The following is a 17622-nucleotide window of genomic DNA, read 5'->3' as shown; positions in this document are numbered from 1 at the left end:
TGCCTGTTTTACACATGAGGAGACAGATGCCGAGAAGAAAAGCCGGGTGGCCAGTCCCTCAGCCCCCGAGTCAGGCTGTGGCCCGCGCCTTCCATCTTCCTCCCAGCCCTGCCGACGTGTCAAGCCTCAGGAGCTGCTTTGGGGTTTGCTGTTTAACGGTGGCGCCTTGCCTTGCACTGCCCTCCAGCAGGCATTTCAGAAGGGAGAAGGGGCCCGATGCTGAGGTGGGGGCCTCTCGACACAGGAGACCAAGAACCACACTCTGCAGTCGGAGCTTCACTCTTCAGGAGACGGGGGTGGACACGTGGGTGCCAGTCTGCCCGTGTGGCCTCTGCCAAGTCCTTTCCCTGCTGGCCTCTGCCTCCTGTGCCATGAAGTGGGCTGTTCGCGTCCAGACGCCATCTCCTGGCTCAGAAGTTGAAAGTGCTTGGGGGACGAACAACAAAGATGCTGCTCGAGCCCGCAGGGGCGGCCCAGGGATGTGGCGAGATCGCCCGGCACCCCTGCACCCGGTGTGCTCAGAGCACTGACACCAAATGTGTGGGGTCTTTTCCCGCACCAACTGGTTCTCCAGCTCCCCAAACACCACGGGGGTGTCCCACAGTTCGATTCTGACACTCCCTGCCTGGAGTTAGCACAGGCCCCACAGGGGAAGGCGCAGTCCCGCCAGTTTCCCCTTCAGGTGCGAACCTCGGGTTGCCACCTCTCCTGCCCAGCAAGTGGCTCTAAATCGGGGCTTACATACCCCCTCTCATGTTTAGACGGAGCCCGGGAAGCACTTTACTCCCTCTTACCGGTTTATGATAAAGGACAGACTCAGGCGCAGCCAGATGGAGCGAAGCGGAGGGCAAGGCAGCAGGGGAGGGGTGCGGGGCTCCGTGCCCTCTGGGCGAGCCGCCCTCCCAGCACCTCGCTGCCCACCACCCCGGAAGCTCCCTGGAGCCAAGAGGCTGCATTGTGAAGGCACGCTGGACTGAATCTTTGGCCCTTGGTGATTAACTCAACCTTCAGCCCCTCTCCCCTCCCCAGAGGTTGAGGGAGGGTGGGGCTGAAATTTCCAACCCTCCAAGGGAGCCAGGTCCGTGTGACCAACCCCCATCCTGAAGCTACCCCGGGGCTCTCCCAGCCGCTAGTCATCTCATTAGCATACAAAAGACACTCTTATCTGGAGATTCCAAGAGTTTGAGGAGCCCTGTTCCAGGAATGGCACAGCTGGCCTCCCCAGGCCTTCCAGGAGCCTTGGGGCTAGGCAGAGACTTTATCTTTTCACTAGCAAGGGCCCTGAGGGGCTTTTTCAAAACCACAGATCTAATTCCTACTTGAAACCCTGCTGGAAAAAAGTCCCTGACTGCACCTGGCCCTGGATAAGTGAGATGTTTCTCTCCAGGCACCTCCCCGTCCAAACTCTGCTGTTTCTTTTCCTTCTGGCCTCAGGGCATTTGCACAGCTGCCAGCCTGATAAGCATCTTCCTTTAGCCACCCAGCTGAGCACCACCTCTCAAGCTCAGAGGCAGACACCCTCCTCCTCCTCAGCTAGTTCCAAAGGATCTGGTCCCCATGGCCCCCCAGGCTGGGCCAGGGCCTTGTTGGGCTCTGGCAGTACTCCTTTCTTCCTCCATTATTGCCCTGACCACTCTGGATATGTGTCTGGCTCACTGGGGGCATGGATGGGAACTGTCCTGCTCACTGCGGAGACAAAGACATAAGTCCTGTCCAACTGCCATGTCCCTGGTTTTGCCCAAAGCCGCCCCACAGTGTGGAGAAGACCAGGGGTCTCTCTCCAGTGAGGTTAGGTGTCTCTGCTGGCCTCGCTCAGGTGCCCCCGTGGCTCCCCTGGGAGCCCAGGCAGAGGCCTTGGGGCCAGGCTGGGGGCCGGGGCTGTGTGGTTTTGGCAGAACCCTGCTGAGCTGAGGCCAACGTGTGTGTCAACCCTGGCCTGGCCAGCAGCGATTCACACTAGGCCTCGGCCCAGCCGCAGGAGGTGACCAGGGACAGTGGCCTCACTTTCCACTCCAGGACTGTGGCTCAGAGTCAGTGCCCACTTTTGCTGGGCCATATGGGGATCCCAATGGGCCTGGGGCCCAGCCCCACCCTAGGGAGCCCCTGTCCTCAGAGCCAGACACAGACCCCACCCAGTCGGGCCTTTCAGGATGGAAGTCAGCCTGTGCCTCCTTTGCTCCAAACCTTCTCCTGGCTGCTCGGGCCTTCTCAATAAAACACGAAGTCCTGCATTCTTCTCTGAGGCCCAGCCTATTCTGTCCCCTCCTCCAGCCCTTGTCTCCCTCACCTCCAGCCACATCGGCCTCCTCCATGGTCCCTAATCAGGCCCAACCTGTTGCCTCCTCAAGCCTTTGCTCATGCTGTGCCCTCCTGCTGGGATGCCCTTCCTCCCACGCTGACTCTTCTTCCCCTGGGGGACTCAGCCCTTCCCACCCCTTCTTTGGTTCCCTCCTAGAAGTTTCACACCCCCAAATTATTGGAGTTGTTTGTGTCCCCAGGCCCAGATCAGGTCCCTGTACAAAGCAGGTGCTCAGCAAATGACAAAGGGATGAGAGACGGAGGCGGCCTCTGGACACGTTGGGGGAGACTCCGGGGTCCCCTCTGTGCTCAGAGCCCTAACTTTCTGTTCAGGATGGGCAGGCAATATGTAGCGACCACTATGACCCTCAGCGCTGACCCAGTCCTGACCCCCTCCCCCCCCCGCCCCACCCAGGCTGCCTTCTAGAACCCCCTCCCCCTAGGAGCTGGAGGGGATTGGCTGGGTCTTGGCAGTGACTCACAAAGGCCTTGTGGTACTAGGGCCCTGAGGCTGGCCATTCAGGCTGGTGGCTTCAGCTTCAGGGGCAGGTGAGTAGGGCTGGTAGAGGGTCGGTGGGGGGCAGACCGGGCTGGGTCATTTTCATCTGGCCCTCAGAGTCCCCTGGGCCCTCCGGTCCACTCAGCACCTTAGCCCCACAGAACAGGAGTGCTAGGGGCCGCTAAAGACCTGATGGTGGGTTTGTCTGCTTTGGGGATCCAGCCGGGAGAGCCTCATGTCTCCTTGGGAACCTGGGAGAGTGGGCTAGCTGGTGTGACAGATAGGGAAACTCAGGCTCAGAGGGTTTAATCATAATTCCTGAGACAGCCACTTGGCTTATGTGTCCGGGGATTCCTATTCCTTCTTCCTGTCCCCTGTAATCCCATTTCTCTCACTCCATCGTCTATCTGTTTGCTCATTCTGGTTGAATTTATCAAGAAGTCTGAACTATGCAGCTGATGAAACCCCAGACCCTGGGATGGACCCATTCAAGTCCCGAAGCTCCCATCTCCAAGTTCTGACTCTTGGGCTACACTCATCCATCCAACCATCCATTCATCCAACCATCCATCCACCCACCCATCCACCCATCCACCCACCCATCCACCCACCCATCCATCCATCCACCAACCCATAAACATCTGCTGAGCATCTACTGTGTGTACTGTCCTAGGCACTGGGGATTCAACAGCAAACAGAAGAGACAGACATCCTACCTGTGGGCAGCTCATAGTCTAAGGCAGGAGGCAAATCAGAAACGATGTAAGGAAGACACAGCATTGGGCCTGCCTGGTGGTGTAGTGGTTAAGTCCCTGCGCTCTGCTTTGGCGGCCCAGGGTTTGAGGGTTTGGATCCCAGGCACGGACCTACACACTGATTGTCAAGCCATGCTGTGGTGGCATCCCACACACAAAATAGAGGAAGGTTGACACAGATGTTAGCTCAGGGACAATCTTCCTCACACACACAAAAAAGACACAGTATGTTGACTTCTCTGGGCCTCAGTTTCCTCCTCTGTGAAGTGGGGACAATGGCTGTGTCCCCTTCCAGGGGAGCCAGCCTCAGCCCCTTTTGCTGTTCTGATTCAGTTCACATTGACCCTTGTTCTGAATGGGCCCCGCCCATCTTGGGGCTGGGATGGAGAGCTGGATGTTCGGACATCACACGGGTAAAGCAGAATGTTCGTCCTGGACAGAGGCGGCACGTGGGCCTTTGAAAACAAACCGATTCTCATTGTCTCTGTCTTGAAGTGTTTGTCCATCATCGTATCAATCATCGGTATGGTTGAATTCTGCCTTTTTACTATTTTTCTTTCTGCTGTCTCTGAGTTTTATTTCTGCATTCACCCTCTTCTGCCTTCATTTGGGTTATCTGAATCTTTTTTAAAGTTCCATTTTAAGTTAACTATTGCTTTTTTTTTCCTGGCTGCTCAACCAATTGTCATATACATCCTTAAGACACGATTGGCTTAGAGTTACTATCATTTGCTTCACCTAAAGTGTAGAAACCTTTCAACTATATGCCCTTCACATCCCCACTCTTGTCCTTGACACTCCGTTTGTCAGAGGAGTTACGTCTACATAGATTACATATGCCACAAGGCAATGCTTTAATTTCTGTTTATCTAGTCATATGTATTTTATTTAAAAAAGAGGAAAATAATAGTCTTTCCTCTTGATGCAGATATTTACCATCTCTGACGTGCTCTTCATTTCTTTCTGGTGAGCTGAGCTTCCTTCAGCTTGAAAGCTTTCTTAGCATTTCTTGTAGTACAGGTGTATGGGCGACAGATTTGCGGTTTCTTTTATCTGAAAATGTTTTCATTTTAACTCTGTTCTCAGAGGATATTTTCACTGGATGTAGAATTATGGGTCGGTAGGGGTTTTTCTTTCGGTGTCCTGTGTCAGTCCTCCCTATATTGCGTTGGGCTCTGAAAGCCCCTCCCAATGTGAGCTCTGTGATCCAGAGCAGTGGCCCCACCTTCGCCTTTCGAATGAGTGCGATGTTAGCCTTTCCAAGTAGAGGGGCTGGTGAGACACTGCAGGAGGAAGGGGCTCTCCTGAGGGAGGGACCGGTGGTGGAGGGGTGAAGACCCCAGGCAGAACCTGCCACAGTCGTTGATCCAGAAGGTCGTTCCTCTGCCACTTTGCAGCCTTGACCTCGTGAAAACCTTTCTCCAGCCTTCTTGACCCCAAAACAAAAGGCTTCACGGTGGCCCATGCACTCTGCTGGCCCCGTCCCGACCAGCACCTAGACTCTCGATGTGTGCTCAAGTGTGTCACCAGTTGCTAATCGTCTGCTCCTGCACCTGTGCTCCCGGGGAGGGTGGCCTTTTGCTTGCCGGGAAGCTCCAGGCCTGCTCTGGCCTGACCAAACCAGAAAGCGTCTCTGCCGTCTGCTGGGCTGAGCCAAGTCGTCTCTGAGGTCTGAACCTGTTCCAAATTTGCCTCTCCTTAGGGACACTCCCTCAGCCTTCGGAAAACACAAAGTTTCCTTTTATCTCATACTCTTTTGTTATCATTAATAATTCGAGGCTGGCCCCATGGCCGAGCGGTTAAGTTTGCGCACTCCACTTTGGCAGCCCAGAGTTTCACTGGTTCAGATTCCGGGCGCGGACGTGGCACCGCTCACAAGGCCACACTGAGGTGGCGTCCCACATGCCGCAACTAGAAGGACCCATAACTAAAATATACAACTATGTACTGGGGGGATTTGGGGAGAAAAAGCAGGAAAAAGTAATTTTTTATATGAAACTTCCCTGGTTTAACCTGTGTGGTTCTGTCTCCCGCCTGCACCCTGGCCGCCGTCATCTCAGACGAGGAGCTGCTGAAGCCCTGCTCCACTGTGTGTTATGTATCATTTTTCTCTGACTGATTTCCAAATTTGATCTTTGTTTTTCAGAACATTGACTGTGTTGAACTCAGGTGTGTTTTTCTGTATATTTATCTTACATAGGGTTTGCAGAACTTTTTAAATCTGTAAAAACAATTTTCAACAAATTTTGGCCTCTATTTCTTCACATATTTTTATGCCCTCTTTTTCTGGGCACCCCCAGAAAACTGGGCCTCCAATCACATGTATGTTAGACCTTTTGATGTTGTCCCACGATTCCTAAGTCTTGCCTTCTGGCCCACTTTTCCCTCTGTGTTCTTCAGAGTGGGTGACTTATGTCCCTTGATCTTCAGGCTCACTGACTCTTCAGTCATCTGCTCTCTGTTTAGCCCACCGGAGAATTTTTAAATCTCAGATATTATTTTCAGTTTTAGAATTCCACCTACTTCTTTTCTGATATCTATTTTTTTTTCTATTTCTCTGCTGAGATGCCCCAACTCGCCACTCCTTATGAGCATATTTTTCTATTTAGCATAATTATAATAGCTGTTCTAAAATTCTTGCCTGCTAATTCCAACATTTGGGGCATCTTGGGGTCATACTCCATTGGTAAGTTTTTCCCAGGAACGTGAGTTGTATTTTCCTGTTTATTCATAAGCTGAGTAATTTTGGATTATATCCTAGACGGTGTGGATGCTCTGGACTCTGTTACCGTCTTCTGAAAAGTGTGGGTATGTTTGTTTCAGCAGGTCGTTAACTTGGGCTCATTATCACATGCACTGCAAACATTTTCCCCAATATTTTGGCTTTTGGCCTTATTTATGGCATCCTTTGCCATACAATTTCTTTTCTCTTTATGAAGTCAAACGTATTTATCCTTTTCAGAGCTTCTGCATTTCCTGTTTAGTTTTATAAGAGATCCCTGATTCACAGGTTATACACACATTCTAGTAAATATTCTCGTATTTTTAATCCATACAAATATATATTTTTTTTTGCAGGGAAAGATTTGCACTGAGCTGACATCTGTTGCCAATCATTCTTTTTTTTTCTTTTCCCTCCCCAAAGCCCCAGTGCATGGTTGTATATCCTAGTTTTAAATCCTTCTGGTTCTTCCTTGTGAACCACTGCCACAGCGTGGCAGCTGACAGGCAGGTGGTGTAGTTCTGAGACCAGGAAACAAACCCGGGCTGCCGAAGTAGAGAGCACTGAACTTGAACAGCTAGGCCATCAGGGCTGGCTCTGAAAGTTTTTTTAAAGATTTTATTTTCCCTTTTTCTCCCCAGAGCCCCCTGGTACATAGTTGTATATTCTTCGTTGTGGGTCCTTCTAGTTGTGGCACGTAGGATGCCGCCTCAGCGTGGCTTGATGAGCAGTGCCATGTCCGCACCCAGGATTTGAACCAATGAAACCCTGGGCTGCCAAAGTGGAGCACGCTAACTGAACCACTTGGCCACAGGGCCAGCCCCAAGGTCCTCTTAATTACTCTTCTTGTTCATGATCTTCTTCTTGGCTACTCTCATTCACTCTTCCATTTTATCACTGAAATCGTTTCTTCCGTTTTAAGAAAACTGTCCACTGAGATTCTAAGTGGAGACTTTGCACTCCGTGGAGGGAGTGCCCTCTTCCTGACCTTGGGCTGCACCTTTCACACGGCTTTTGTCCCCTTTCCTGGCCTTCGTAGAACTCTTGGCTTCTGTGTAAAATTTGTTCCTATGAATTGTATAGTTTGTGACATTACTATGAATGGTATTTTTTTCCTGTTTCCATTTCCAGCTGGTTTTGCCTCCAGCACAGAAAAGCTGTTGGTTTTTATATGCAGCCACATAACGCAGGAAAGCTGGGAGCTGTGTATATAAGTGATCTCTTGGGTCTTCTAGGTAGACAATCCCTGCCCCAGCTACACTCTCCTTTTCAAATATTCATACTGGCTCTTCAAGTCCTGTCATCATGCTTTTACTGTCACCACCAAAATCAATGATTCTGAGATTCCTGCAGTGAGGGCGCCAACTGCTCACCTTGCTCTTCCTTGAGTGCAAATGACTAGGATTTCATCACATTTGCTGTGCTTAGCCTCACTGTTTTTAGGTATTATCCTATGTATAAGTTTTTTTTTTTTTTTGAGGAAGATTAGCCCTGAGCTATCTACTGCCAATCCTCCTCTTTTTGCTGAGGAAGACTGGCCCTGAGCTAACATCCATGCCCATCTTCCTCTACTTTATATGTGGGACACCTACCACAGCATGGCATGCCAAGTGGTGCCATGTCCGCACCCAGGATCTGAACTGGCGAACCCCAGGCCGCTGAGAAGCGGAACATGCACACTTAACTGCTGCGCCACTAGGCTGGCCCCTATCATTTCTACTTTTGAGTGAAGGGGTCAGGTTCCCACGTCATATCATTCTGCCACCTCAACTAAAATGCTAAAACCCCTTTTTTTCCCCACTGAGGGAGATTCACCCTGAGTTAACATCTATGCCAGTCTTCCTCTACTTTGTATGTGGGCCGCCACCAGAGTGTGGCTGATGAGTGGTGTAGGCCCACGCCTGGGATCCAAACCCACGAACCCAGGTTGCCAAAGTAGAGTGCACAGAAATTAACCACTATGCTGCTGGTGCCTGCCCCCCAAGTTTTTTAATTGAAATTCTGTTCATTAACGTCCTCATGAGCCCACCCCTCAGACAAACACACGCACACACACACACACACAGACAGTCTCCGACTTATGATGGTTTGACTTACAACTTTTCGACTTTATGATGGTGCGAAAATGATACACCTGCAGTAGGCCTTGTACTTTGGATTTGGATTTTGAGCTTTCCCCAGGCTAGTGATGTGTGGCACGGTACCCCCTGGTGATGCGGGGTAGCGACAGCTGTGAGTCAGCCACACTCTTATGAAGGTGAAGAGCCAGTACACGTGCAACCATTCTGTTTGTCACTTTCAGTATGGAATTCAATAAAGTACTTATGAACAAATTACAAATGAACATAAATAAATAGATATTCAACACTTTATGATAAAACAGGCTTTGTGTCAGATGATTTTGCCCAACTATAGGCTCATGAAAATGTTCTGAGCATGTTTAAGATGTGCTAGGCTAAGCTACGATGTTCTGTAGGTTAGGTGTATTAAATGTATTTTCGATTTACGATATTTTCAACTTATGATGTGTTCACTGGGATGTAATACCATTGTAAGTTGAGGAAGATCTGTATAATCATTTGTCAATTTGATGTTTCTGCTCTAGATTTTTCTATGCATATTCCAAAGTGTGTGTTTGTACAGAATCTTTTTTTTTTTTTAAAGATTGGCAACTGAGCTAACATATGTTGCCAATCTTCTTTCTTCTGCTTCTTCTTCTTCTTCTCCCCAAAGCTCCCCAGTATATAGTTGTACAACCTAGTTGTGGGTCCTTCTAGTTGTGGCATGTGAGATGCCACCTCAGCGTGGCTTGATGAGTGGTACCATGTCTGCACCCAGGATCCGAACCGATGAAACCCTGGGCCATGAAAGTGGAGTGCGTGCACTTAACCACTCAGCCACAGGGTGGACCCCTGTACAGAATATTTTTAAAAAGTCAAGTCAGGGGCCGGCCCAGTGGCACAGCGGTTAAGTTCGCACGTTCTGCTTCAGCAGCCAGGGGTTCACCGGTTCAGATCCCGGGTGTGGACCTACGCACTGCTTGGCAAGCCATGCTGTGGCGGGCGTCCCATGTATAAAGTAGAGGAAGATGGGCATGAATGTTAGCTCTGGGCCAGTCTTCCTCAGCAAAAAGAGGAGGATTGGTAGCAGTTAGCTCAGGGCTAATCTTCCTCAAAAAAAAAAAAAAAAGTCAGATGGTGCATATGGTGCAACCTGCAGTTGTCATTCATGATTATGCCGTGACTATTTGCTCACATCGTCACACGTTCCTGAGTGTCACTTAGAAGTATTTGGGCCTCTTTATGAAGGTCGTGCATAGAGAAAAGCACCCAGGTTGGATTTTCTTTTTTTCTTTTAATTATTTTTTATTGAGTTAATGATAGGTTACAATCTTGTGTAATTTCAGTTGTACATTATGGTCTGTCAGTCGTGTTGTAGGTGCACCCCTTCACCCTTTGTGCCCACCCCTCACCCCCCACCCCCCCTTTTCCCTGGTAGCCACTAATCTGTTCTCTTTGTCCACATGTTTAATTCCTCATATGAGTGGAGTCATACATGGATCGTCCTTCTCTATCTGGCATATTTCACTTAACATAATTCCCTCAATGTCCATCCATGTTGTTGCAAATGGGACAATTTTGTTCTTTTTTTATGGCTGAGTAGTATTCAGTTGTATATATATACCACGTCTTCTTTATCCATTCATCTGTTGATGGGCACTTAGGTTGCTTCCACGTCTTGGCGATTGTAAATAATGCTGCGATGAACATAGCAGTGCATGGGACCTTTGGAATTGCTGACTTCAAGCTCTTTGGATAGATACCCAGTAGTGGGATAGCTGGATCATATGGTAGTTCTATTTTTAATTTTTTGAGGAATCTCCATACTGTTTTCCATAGTGGCTGCACCAGTTTGCATTCCCACCAGCAGTGTATGAGGGTTCCTTTTTCTCCACAACCTCTCTAACATTTGTTACTATTAGTTTTAGATATTTTTGTCATTCTAATGGGTGTAAGGTGATATCTTAGTGTAGTTTTGATTTGCATTTCCCTGATGCACAGCAATGATGAACATCTTTTCATGAGCCTATTGGCCATCTGTATATCTTCTTTGGAGAAATGTCTGTTCATGTCTCCTGCCCATTTTTTGATCAGGTTGTTTGATTTTTTGTCATTGAGTTGTGTGAGTTCTTTATATATTATGGATATTAAGCCTTTGTCAGATGTATTACTTGCAAATATTTTTTCCCAGTTAGTGGGTTGTTTTTTTGTTTCAATCCTGTTTTCCTTTGCCTTGAAGAAGCTCTTTGGTCTGATGAAGTCCCATTTGTTTATTCTTTCTATTTTTTCCCTTGTCTGAGAAGACATGGTGTCCAAAAAGATCCTTTTAACACTGATGTCAAAGAGTGTACTGCCTACGTTTTCTTCCAGAAGCCTTATGGTTTCAGGTCTCAGCTTTAGGTCTTTGATCCATTTTTAGTTTATTTTGGTGAATGGTGAAAAAGAATGGTCAATTTTCATTCTTTTACATGTGGCTTTCCAGTTTTCCCAGCACCATTTGTTGAAAAGATTTTCTTTTCTCCATTGTAGGCCCTCAGCTCCTTTGTCAAAAATTAGCTGTCCATAGATGTGTGGTTCTATTTCTGGGCTTTCAATTCTGTTACATTGATCTGTGCACCTGTTTTTGTACCAGTACCATGCTGTTTTGATGACTGTAGCTTTGTAGTATGTTTTGAAGTCAGGGATTGTGTTGCCTCCAGCTGTGTTCTTTTTCTCAGGATTGCTTTAGGAATTTGGGGTCTTTTGTTGCCCCATATGAATTTTAGGATTCTTTGTTCTATTTCTGTGAAGAATGTCATTGGGATTCTGATTGGGATGACGTTGAATCTGTAGATTGCTTTAGGTAGAATGGACATTTTAACTATGTTTATTCTTCCAATCCATGTGCATGGAATGTCTTTCCATCTCTTTATGTCGTCATCCATTTCTTTCAGAAAAGCCTTGTAATTTTCATTGTATAGGTCTTTCACTTCCTTAGTTAAATTCACCCAGAGCTATTTTATTCTTTTTGTTGTGATTGTGAATGCTATCGTGTTCTTGAGTTCTTTTTCTGGTAGTTCGTTATTCGACTATAGAAGTGCCACTTATTTATGTAAATTGATTTTATATCCTGCAACTTTGCTGTAGTTGTTGATTACTTCTAAAAGTTTTCCAATGGATTCTTTGGGGTTTTCTATATATAAGATCATGTCATCTGCAAACAGTGAGAGTTTCACTTCTTCCCTCCCTATTTGGATCCCTTTTATTCCTTTTTCTTGCCTAATTGCTCTGGCCAAAACCTCCAGTACTATGTTAAATAAGAGTGATGATAGATGGCATCCTGTCTTGTTCCTGTTTTCAGGGGGATGGTGCTCAGTTTTTGCACATTCAGTATGATGTTGGCTGTGGGTTTGTCATATACGGCCTTTATTATGTTGAGGTAGTTTCCTTCTATCCCCATTTTGTTCAGAGTTTTTATCATAAATGGCTGTTGGAACTTGTCAAATGCTGTCTCTGCATCTATTGAGATGATCATGTGGTTTTTATTCCTCGGTTTGTTGATGTGGTGTATCATGTTGATTGATTTGCGGATGTTGGACCATCCCTGTGTCCCTGGTATGAATCCCACTTGATCATGATGTATGATCCTTTTGATGTATTGCTGAATTGGGGTTGCCAAAATTTTGTTGAGAATTTTTGCATCTATGTTCATCAGCGATATTGGCCTGTAGTTCTCCTTTTTTGAGCTGTCCTTGTCAGGCTTTAGTATCAGCGTGATGTTGGCCTCGTAGAACGTGTTAGGAAGTGTTCCATCCTTCCTAATTTTTTGGAATAGCTTGAAAAGGATAGGTATTAAATCCTCTCTGAAAGTTTGGTAGAATTCCCCAGGAAAGCCATCTGGTCCTGGGGTTTTATTCTTTGGGATGCTTTTGATTGCTGTTTCAATCTCTTTCCTTGTGATTGGTCTGTTCAAATTGTCTGCTTCTTCTTGACTAAGCTTTGGGAGATTGTAGGAGTCCAAGAATTTATCCATTTCCTCTAGGTTATCCATTTTGCTGGCATATAGTTTTTCATAGTATTCTCTTATAATCCGTTGTATTTCTGCAGTCTGTTGTTATTTCTCCTCTTTCATTTCTGATTTTGTTTATTTGAGCTTTCTCCATTTTTTCTTTGTAAGTCTGGCTAGGGGTTTGTCAATTTTATTTATTTTCTCAAAGAACCAGCTCTTTCTTTCATTGATCCTTTCTACTGCCTTTTTTGTTTCAATAGCATTTATTTCTGCTGTGATTTTTATTATTTCTATCCTTCTGCTGACTTTGGGCTTTGTTTGTTCTTCTTTCTCTAATTCAGTTAGGTGTAGTTTAAGATTGCTTATTTGGGATTTTTTGTGTTTGTTAAGATGTGCCTGTATTGTGATGAATTTTCCTCTTTTCTTTTTTTTTAAAGATTTTATTTTTTTCTTTTTTCTCCCCAAAGCCCACTGGTACACAGTTGTGTATTCTTCGTTGTGGATCCTTCTAGTTGTGGCATGTGGGACGCTGCCTCAGGGTGGTTTGATGAGCAGTGCCATGTCTGTGCCCAGGATTCAAACCAATGAAACACTGGGCCGCCTGTAGCAGAGCGCGCGAACTTAACCACTTGGCCACAGGGCCAGCCCCTGAAATTTCCTCTTAATACGGATTTTGCTGTATCCCATATGAGTTGGTATGGCATGTTATCATTTTCATTTGTCTCCAGGTATTTTTTGATTTCTTCTTTAATTTCTTCAATGATCCATTGCTTGTTCAATAGCATATTGTTTAGTCTCCACATCCTTGTGCCTTTCTCAGTATTTTTCTTGTAATTAATTTCTAGCTTTATAGCATTATGATCAGAGAAGATGTTTGTTATTATTTCAATTTTTTTAAATATGTAGAGGCTTGCCTTGTTTCCCAAAATATGGTCTATCCTTGAGAATGTTCCATGCGTGCTTGAGAAGAATGTGTATTCTGCTGTTTTGGGATGGAGTGTTCTATATATGTCTATTAAGTCCAACTGTTTTAGCTTTTTGTTTAGCTCCACTGTTTCTTTGTTGATTTTCTGTCTGGATGATCTGTCCATGGATGTGAGTGGGGTGTTGAGGTCCCCTACTATTATTGTGTTATTTTTGATATCTTCTTTTAGGTTTGTTAATAGTTGCTTTATGAACTTTGGTTCTCCTCTGTTGGGTACATAGATATTTATAAGCATTATTTCTTCTTGATGAAGTGTCCCTTTGATCATTATATATTGGCCCTCTATGTCTCTCTTTACCTGCCTTATCTTGAAGTGTGTTTTGTCTGATATAAGTATTGCGACACCTGCTTTCTTTTGTTTGCTATTAGCTTGGAGAATTGTCTTCCACCCCTCCACTCTGAGCCTGTGTTTGTCCTTGGAGCTGAGGTGTGTTTCCTGGAGGCAACAAATTGTTGGATCTTGTTCTTTAATCCATTTTGCCACTCTGTGTCTTTTTATTGGAGAGTTCAATCCGTTTACCTTGAGGGTGAGTGTTGATGCATGTGGGCTTAATGCTGTCATTCTGTCACTCGTTTTCCAGTTTTCCTGTGTTTCCTTTGTTTCTCGTCCTGTGTGTTTTAGCCTACCCATTGACTTCTGCAGTTTCTTATGCTGAGTTTCTTAGATTTTTCCTTATTTATGTTTTGTGTCTCTGTTCTGTTTTTTAGTTTAGTGGCTACCCGAAGTTTGTATTTAGAATCTCGTGTATAACATAGTCCATTTTCTGGTGGTCTCTTACTTCCTTAGCCTAGACTGTTTCAGTCCCTTTCCTCCTCCCCTCCTAAATTATTATTTTCATCTCTTATTCCAACTTGTGTTGTGAGTTTGTGATTAGAGTGATAAGATTGTCTTTGCTTTGGTGATTTCCTTCCCTTTATCATAATGCTATAGTTGAATATTTGCTGTCCTATTCAGATTCTATTTGTCTCCCTACTCTGTGTTTTGTGACCCCTTTCTCCCTTTTTCTCTTTTTTCAGGTATGAGAGGCTTCTTGAGGATTTCTTGTAGTGGAGGTCTTGTGACTATGAAGTCCCTTAGCTTTTGTTTGTCTGGAAAAGATTTAATTTCTCCCTCATATCTGAAGGATATTTTTGCTGAATAGAGTACTCTTGGCTGAAGATTTTTATCCTTTCCGGTTTTGAATATGTCACTCCAATCTCTCCCAGCTTGTAAGGTTTCTGTAGAGAAATCTGCTGAAAGTCTGATAGGGGTTCTTTGTAGGTTATTTTCTTCTGCCTGGCTGCCCTGAGTATTCTTTCTTTGTCATTCATTTTTGCCATTTTTACTACTATGTGCCTTGCAGTAGTCTTTTTACATTGACAAATCTAGGAGATCTGAAAGCTTCCTCCACACACATTTCTCTCTCAATCCCTAGATTTGGGAAGTTCTCTTCTATTATTTCGTTGAGCACACTTTCTGCTCCATTTTCCTTTTCTACGCCCTCAGGAATTCTGATGATTCTTAAGTTGCATTTTCTCATTGAGTCAGCTATTTCTCAGAGATTTTCTTCAGTTTTTTAAAATTCTTAGTTCTCTTTATTCCTCTGTCTGGAGCCATTCAGCCTGTCTATCTTCGATTATGCTAATTTGCTCCTCTATGGTGTCCACATGGGTATTCATGGAATCCGTATTCTGTTTTATCTGATCCATTGTATTTTTCATCTCTAGTATTTCTGATTGATTCTTCTTTATAGTTTCTATCTCTTTTGTGAAGTAACTCCAGAACTTGTTGACTTGTTTCTCCATATTTCCCTTTACCTCATTGAGTATTTTGAACTCATTTTCACTTAGTTTACACATTTCCACTTCCTCAGGACCTACTTCTGTATTTTTATTGTTTTCCTTTTGGACTGGAGCTTTTGTAAATTGCTGGATGGTAGAGGAGCGGTTTTTGCGCATGATGGTGGTATTCGGCAGCAGTTACAGCCTGTCACCACTAGATGAATGTCGAGAGGCTTGTTTTCTGAGCCCTGCACCTTCAGCCATGATGGCCCTGCACACCGCGGGTTGGGCGAGGAGGGGCACTTTCTCTTGCCCACTGACCTGGATTCCGATCAGCTCTAGCTCTCTGGTCTCCCGGGGCCCAGGCTTGCTGGGCTTCCCCCTCGCGAAAGCTTTCCCCTGTTAGCGGTTTTCGCTGCTCAGGCGGTGGGAGTCCTGGACCATCCCGTGGATGCGCAGCCCCTCCCCAGCTCATTCCCGCACCCATGGCAGCGATCCCAGTCTCTAGGGGAGGGAGCGAAGTTCTCTCCTACCCCGTTCCAGCTCCTCCGAGGGCGGCTCCAGCCTCTCCGACCTCTGTCATTTGGTTGCTGTGGGTCTCCGACGATTTCTGTTATTAGGATTTTTTTTTTGGTTAGAAAGCAGTTGCTCTTTTTGGTTGTAATTTGGAGGGGAGAGAGTCCCAGGTGAGCTCACGCCGCCCTGTTGCTGACATTCAGGTTGGATTTTCACACTCCAAGCCAACCTGGGGGTGATTGGCTCCCAAAGGCCCCTTGTGCCCTCTCTTAGCCAGCCACCACAAGGGCAGTCACTGTCCTGATTTCTAATAGCAGAGCTTAATTTCTTCTGTTCCCTTTCTAATTTCCTGTAATTGGAATAACAAATTTGTCCTCTTTTATGTCTTTCACTCAACATAATGTTTGTGAGATACATCTATACAGCCACGTGCGACACAAATGACATTTTGGTCACCAATGGACCGCATAGACCATGGTGGTCCTGTCGGATCAGCACCACACAGCCTAGGTGTGCAGTAGGCTGTACCGTCTGGGCTTGGGCAAAATGATGTTCGCATAACAACGAGATCGCCTAACGTGTTTCTCAGAACGTGTCCCTGTCGTTAAGTGACACCTGAGTGTATGGGTGAGCTCATTCTCATTGTTATGTTGCCTGGGATTCATTGCTCTATACGTTAGTCAATATTTCTATTGACATTTATTTATACTGATATGGTGATTAATATACAGTTGACTTATCCATCTCCTGTTAATGGGCGTTTGGATGGTTTCAGGTTTGGGGTGAGTATAAACACCTGGACGTCTTGAATGTATTCGTCAGGGTGGAATTGATGAGTTGCCTTCGAGACACAGTTTCCCCAAGCAGTCTGGATGCATCCGTCTTTTTAATTTTAGCCACTCTTGTGGATCTGGGCAATATTTCTCATGGCTGGATAGCATACAGCTGTGTGCATGTTTGACTGATTAATTTAAGCCACCTCCTGCTGAGAAGCGTTCGGGTGGTTTTTGTTTTTGACCCTTCTAAGCCATACAGTGATGAACATCCTCCAACACTCTTCCTGGTGCGCTTCTAAATGATGCCCGAGCGATCACCTTTTTGGTTATTCCCAGTTGTTTTGTTTTTATGTACAAAGTAACACTGGAATAAATTTCCTCGTACAATCATCTTTGTGAATTTAAAAGTTTTTGTTTTGAGATTTTAGAGTTTTTTTGCTTTTAACATCTCTTCTCATGTTCGTCTTGAGGACAGAGCCAGCCCTGGGCAGTGTTGCTGCACATTGCATGGGATGAAGGGCTGAAAGCTGCTTCCTCTTGCAAGCTGGCTTCTGAGATTGCACCTTCTTCTCCTGCACCTCCTCCAACTCTATGACCCTCCAAGGTATGAAGATATCTGGGCAAAGGGTCTGGCTGGTCCAGCCAGAAAGGGGGGACTTGTGCCAAACAAGTGTGTTATGCTCCAGGTTATGCCTCAGCACTGCTTGACAGCATCCCAACTCTCTCTGCACCAGGGTATTTCTGAAAGCCATGTTCATCCCCTCATTTTTCCCTCTGCCCATATTCCCATCTGTCATTGATCTATCCATCATCTATCAGTCACCCACCATCCATTCACCCATCCAGCCAGCCATTCATCAGTCCACCTCCTATTCATCGATCTCTTCACCAATTCCTCCAGGTCTTTTCATTTATACAGCCATTACCTGCTCAGATTTCATCCATCCACCATCCACCCACCCACTCATCTATCCCTCCATCCATTCCTCCCTCCTTCCGTCTATCCACTTATCCCTCCACCCACCCATCCTTCCAATCCTCCTTGCCTCCCTGCCTCCCATCACCTTTCCACTCACTCATCCACCCATCTATTTACCCACTCATCTATCTATCCATCCATCCATCTATCCATTTATCCCTCAACTTACCCACCCACTCACCCATTCATTTATCTATTTACCCACTCATCCATCCATCCATGTGCCCGTTTCCTTATTTATTGATCTGCTCATCAATTCATTAACATCACTCATCCACTCTTC

The 17622-nt window shown here is 45.9% G+C and overlaps 1 protein-coding gene across 1 annotated transcript in view; it reads left to right on the top strand.

Moving 5' to 3' along the window:
- Positions 1–958: 958 nt before the first annotated feature.
- The window catches only part of IQCN (IQ motif containing N), a 28405-nt gene continuing 11741 nt past the window's right edge, over positions 959–17622 (top strand). Inside the window, exon 1 of the mRNA XM_070519468.1 lies at positions 959–16964. The gene's annotated coding sequence lies outside the window, so the exon portion shown is untranslated. The remainder of the gene's footprint in view (positions 16965–17622) is intronic.

This window comes from Equus asinus, chromosome 10 (assembly GCF_041296235.1).
Source record: "Equus asinus isolate D_3611 breed Donkey chromosome 10, EquAss-T2T_v2, whole genome shotgun sequence".
NCBI lineage: Eukaryota > Metazoa > Chordata > Mammalia > Perissodactyla > Equidae > Equus > Equus asinus.
Note: the sequence above shows the minus strand (reverse complement) of the source record. Positions and strands in the feature narration are given on the sequence as shown.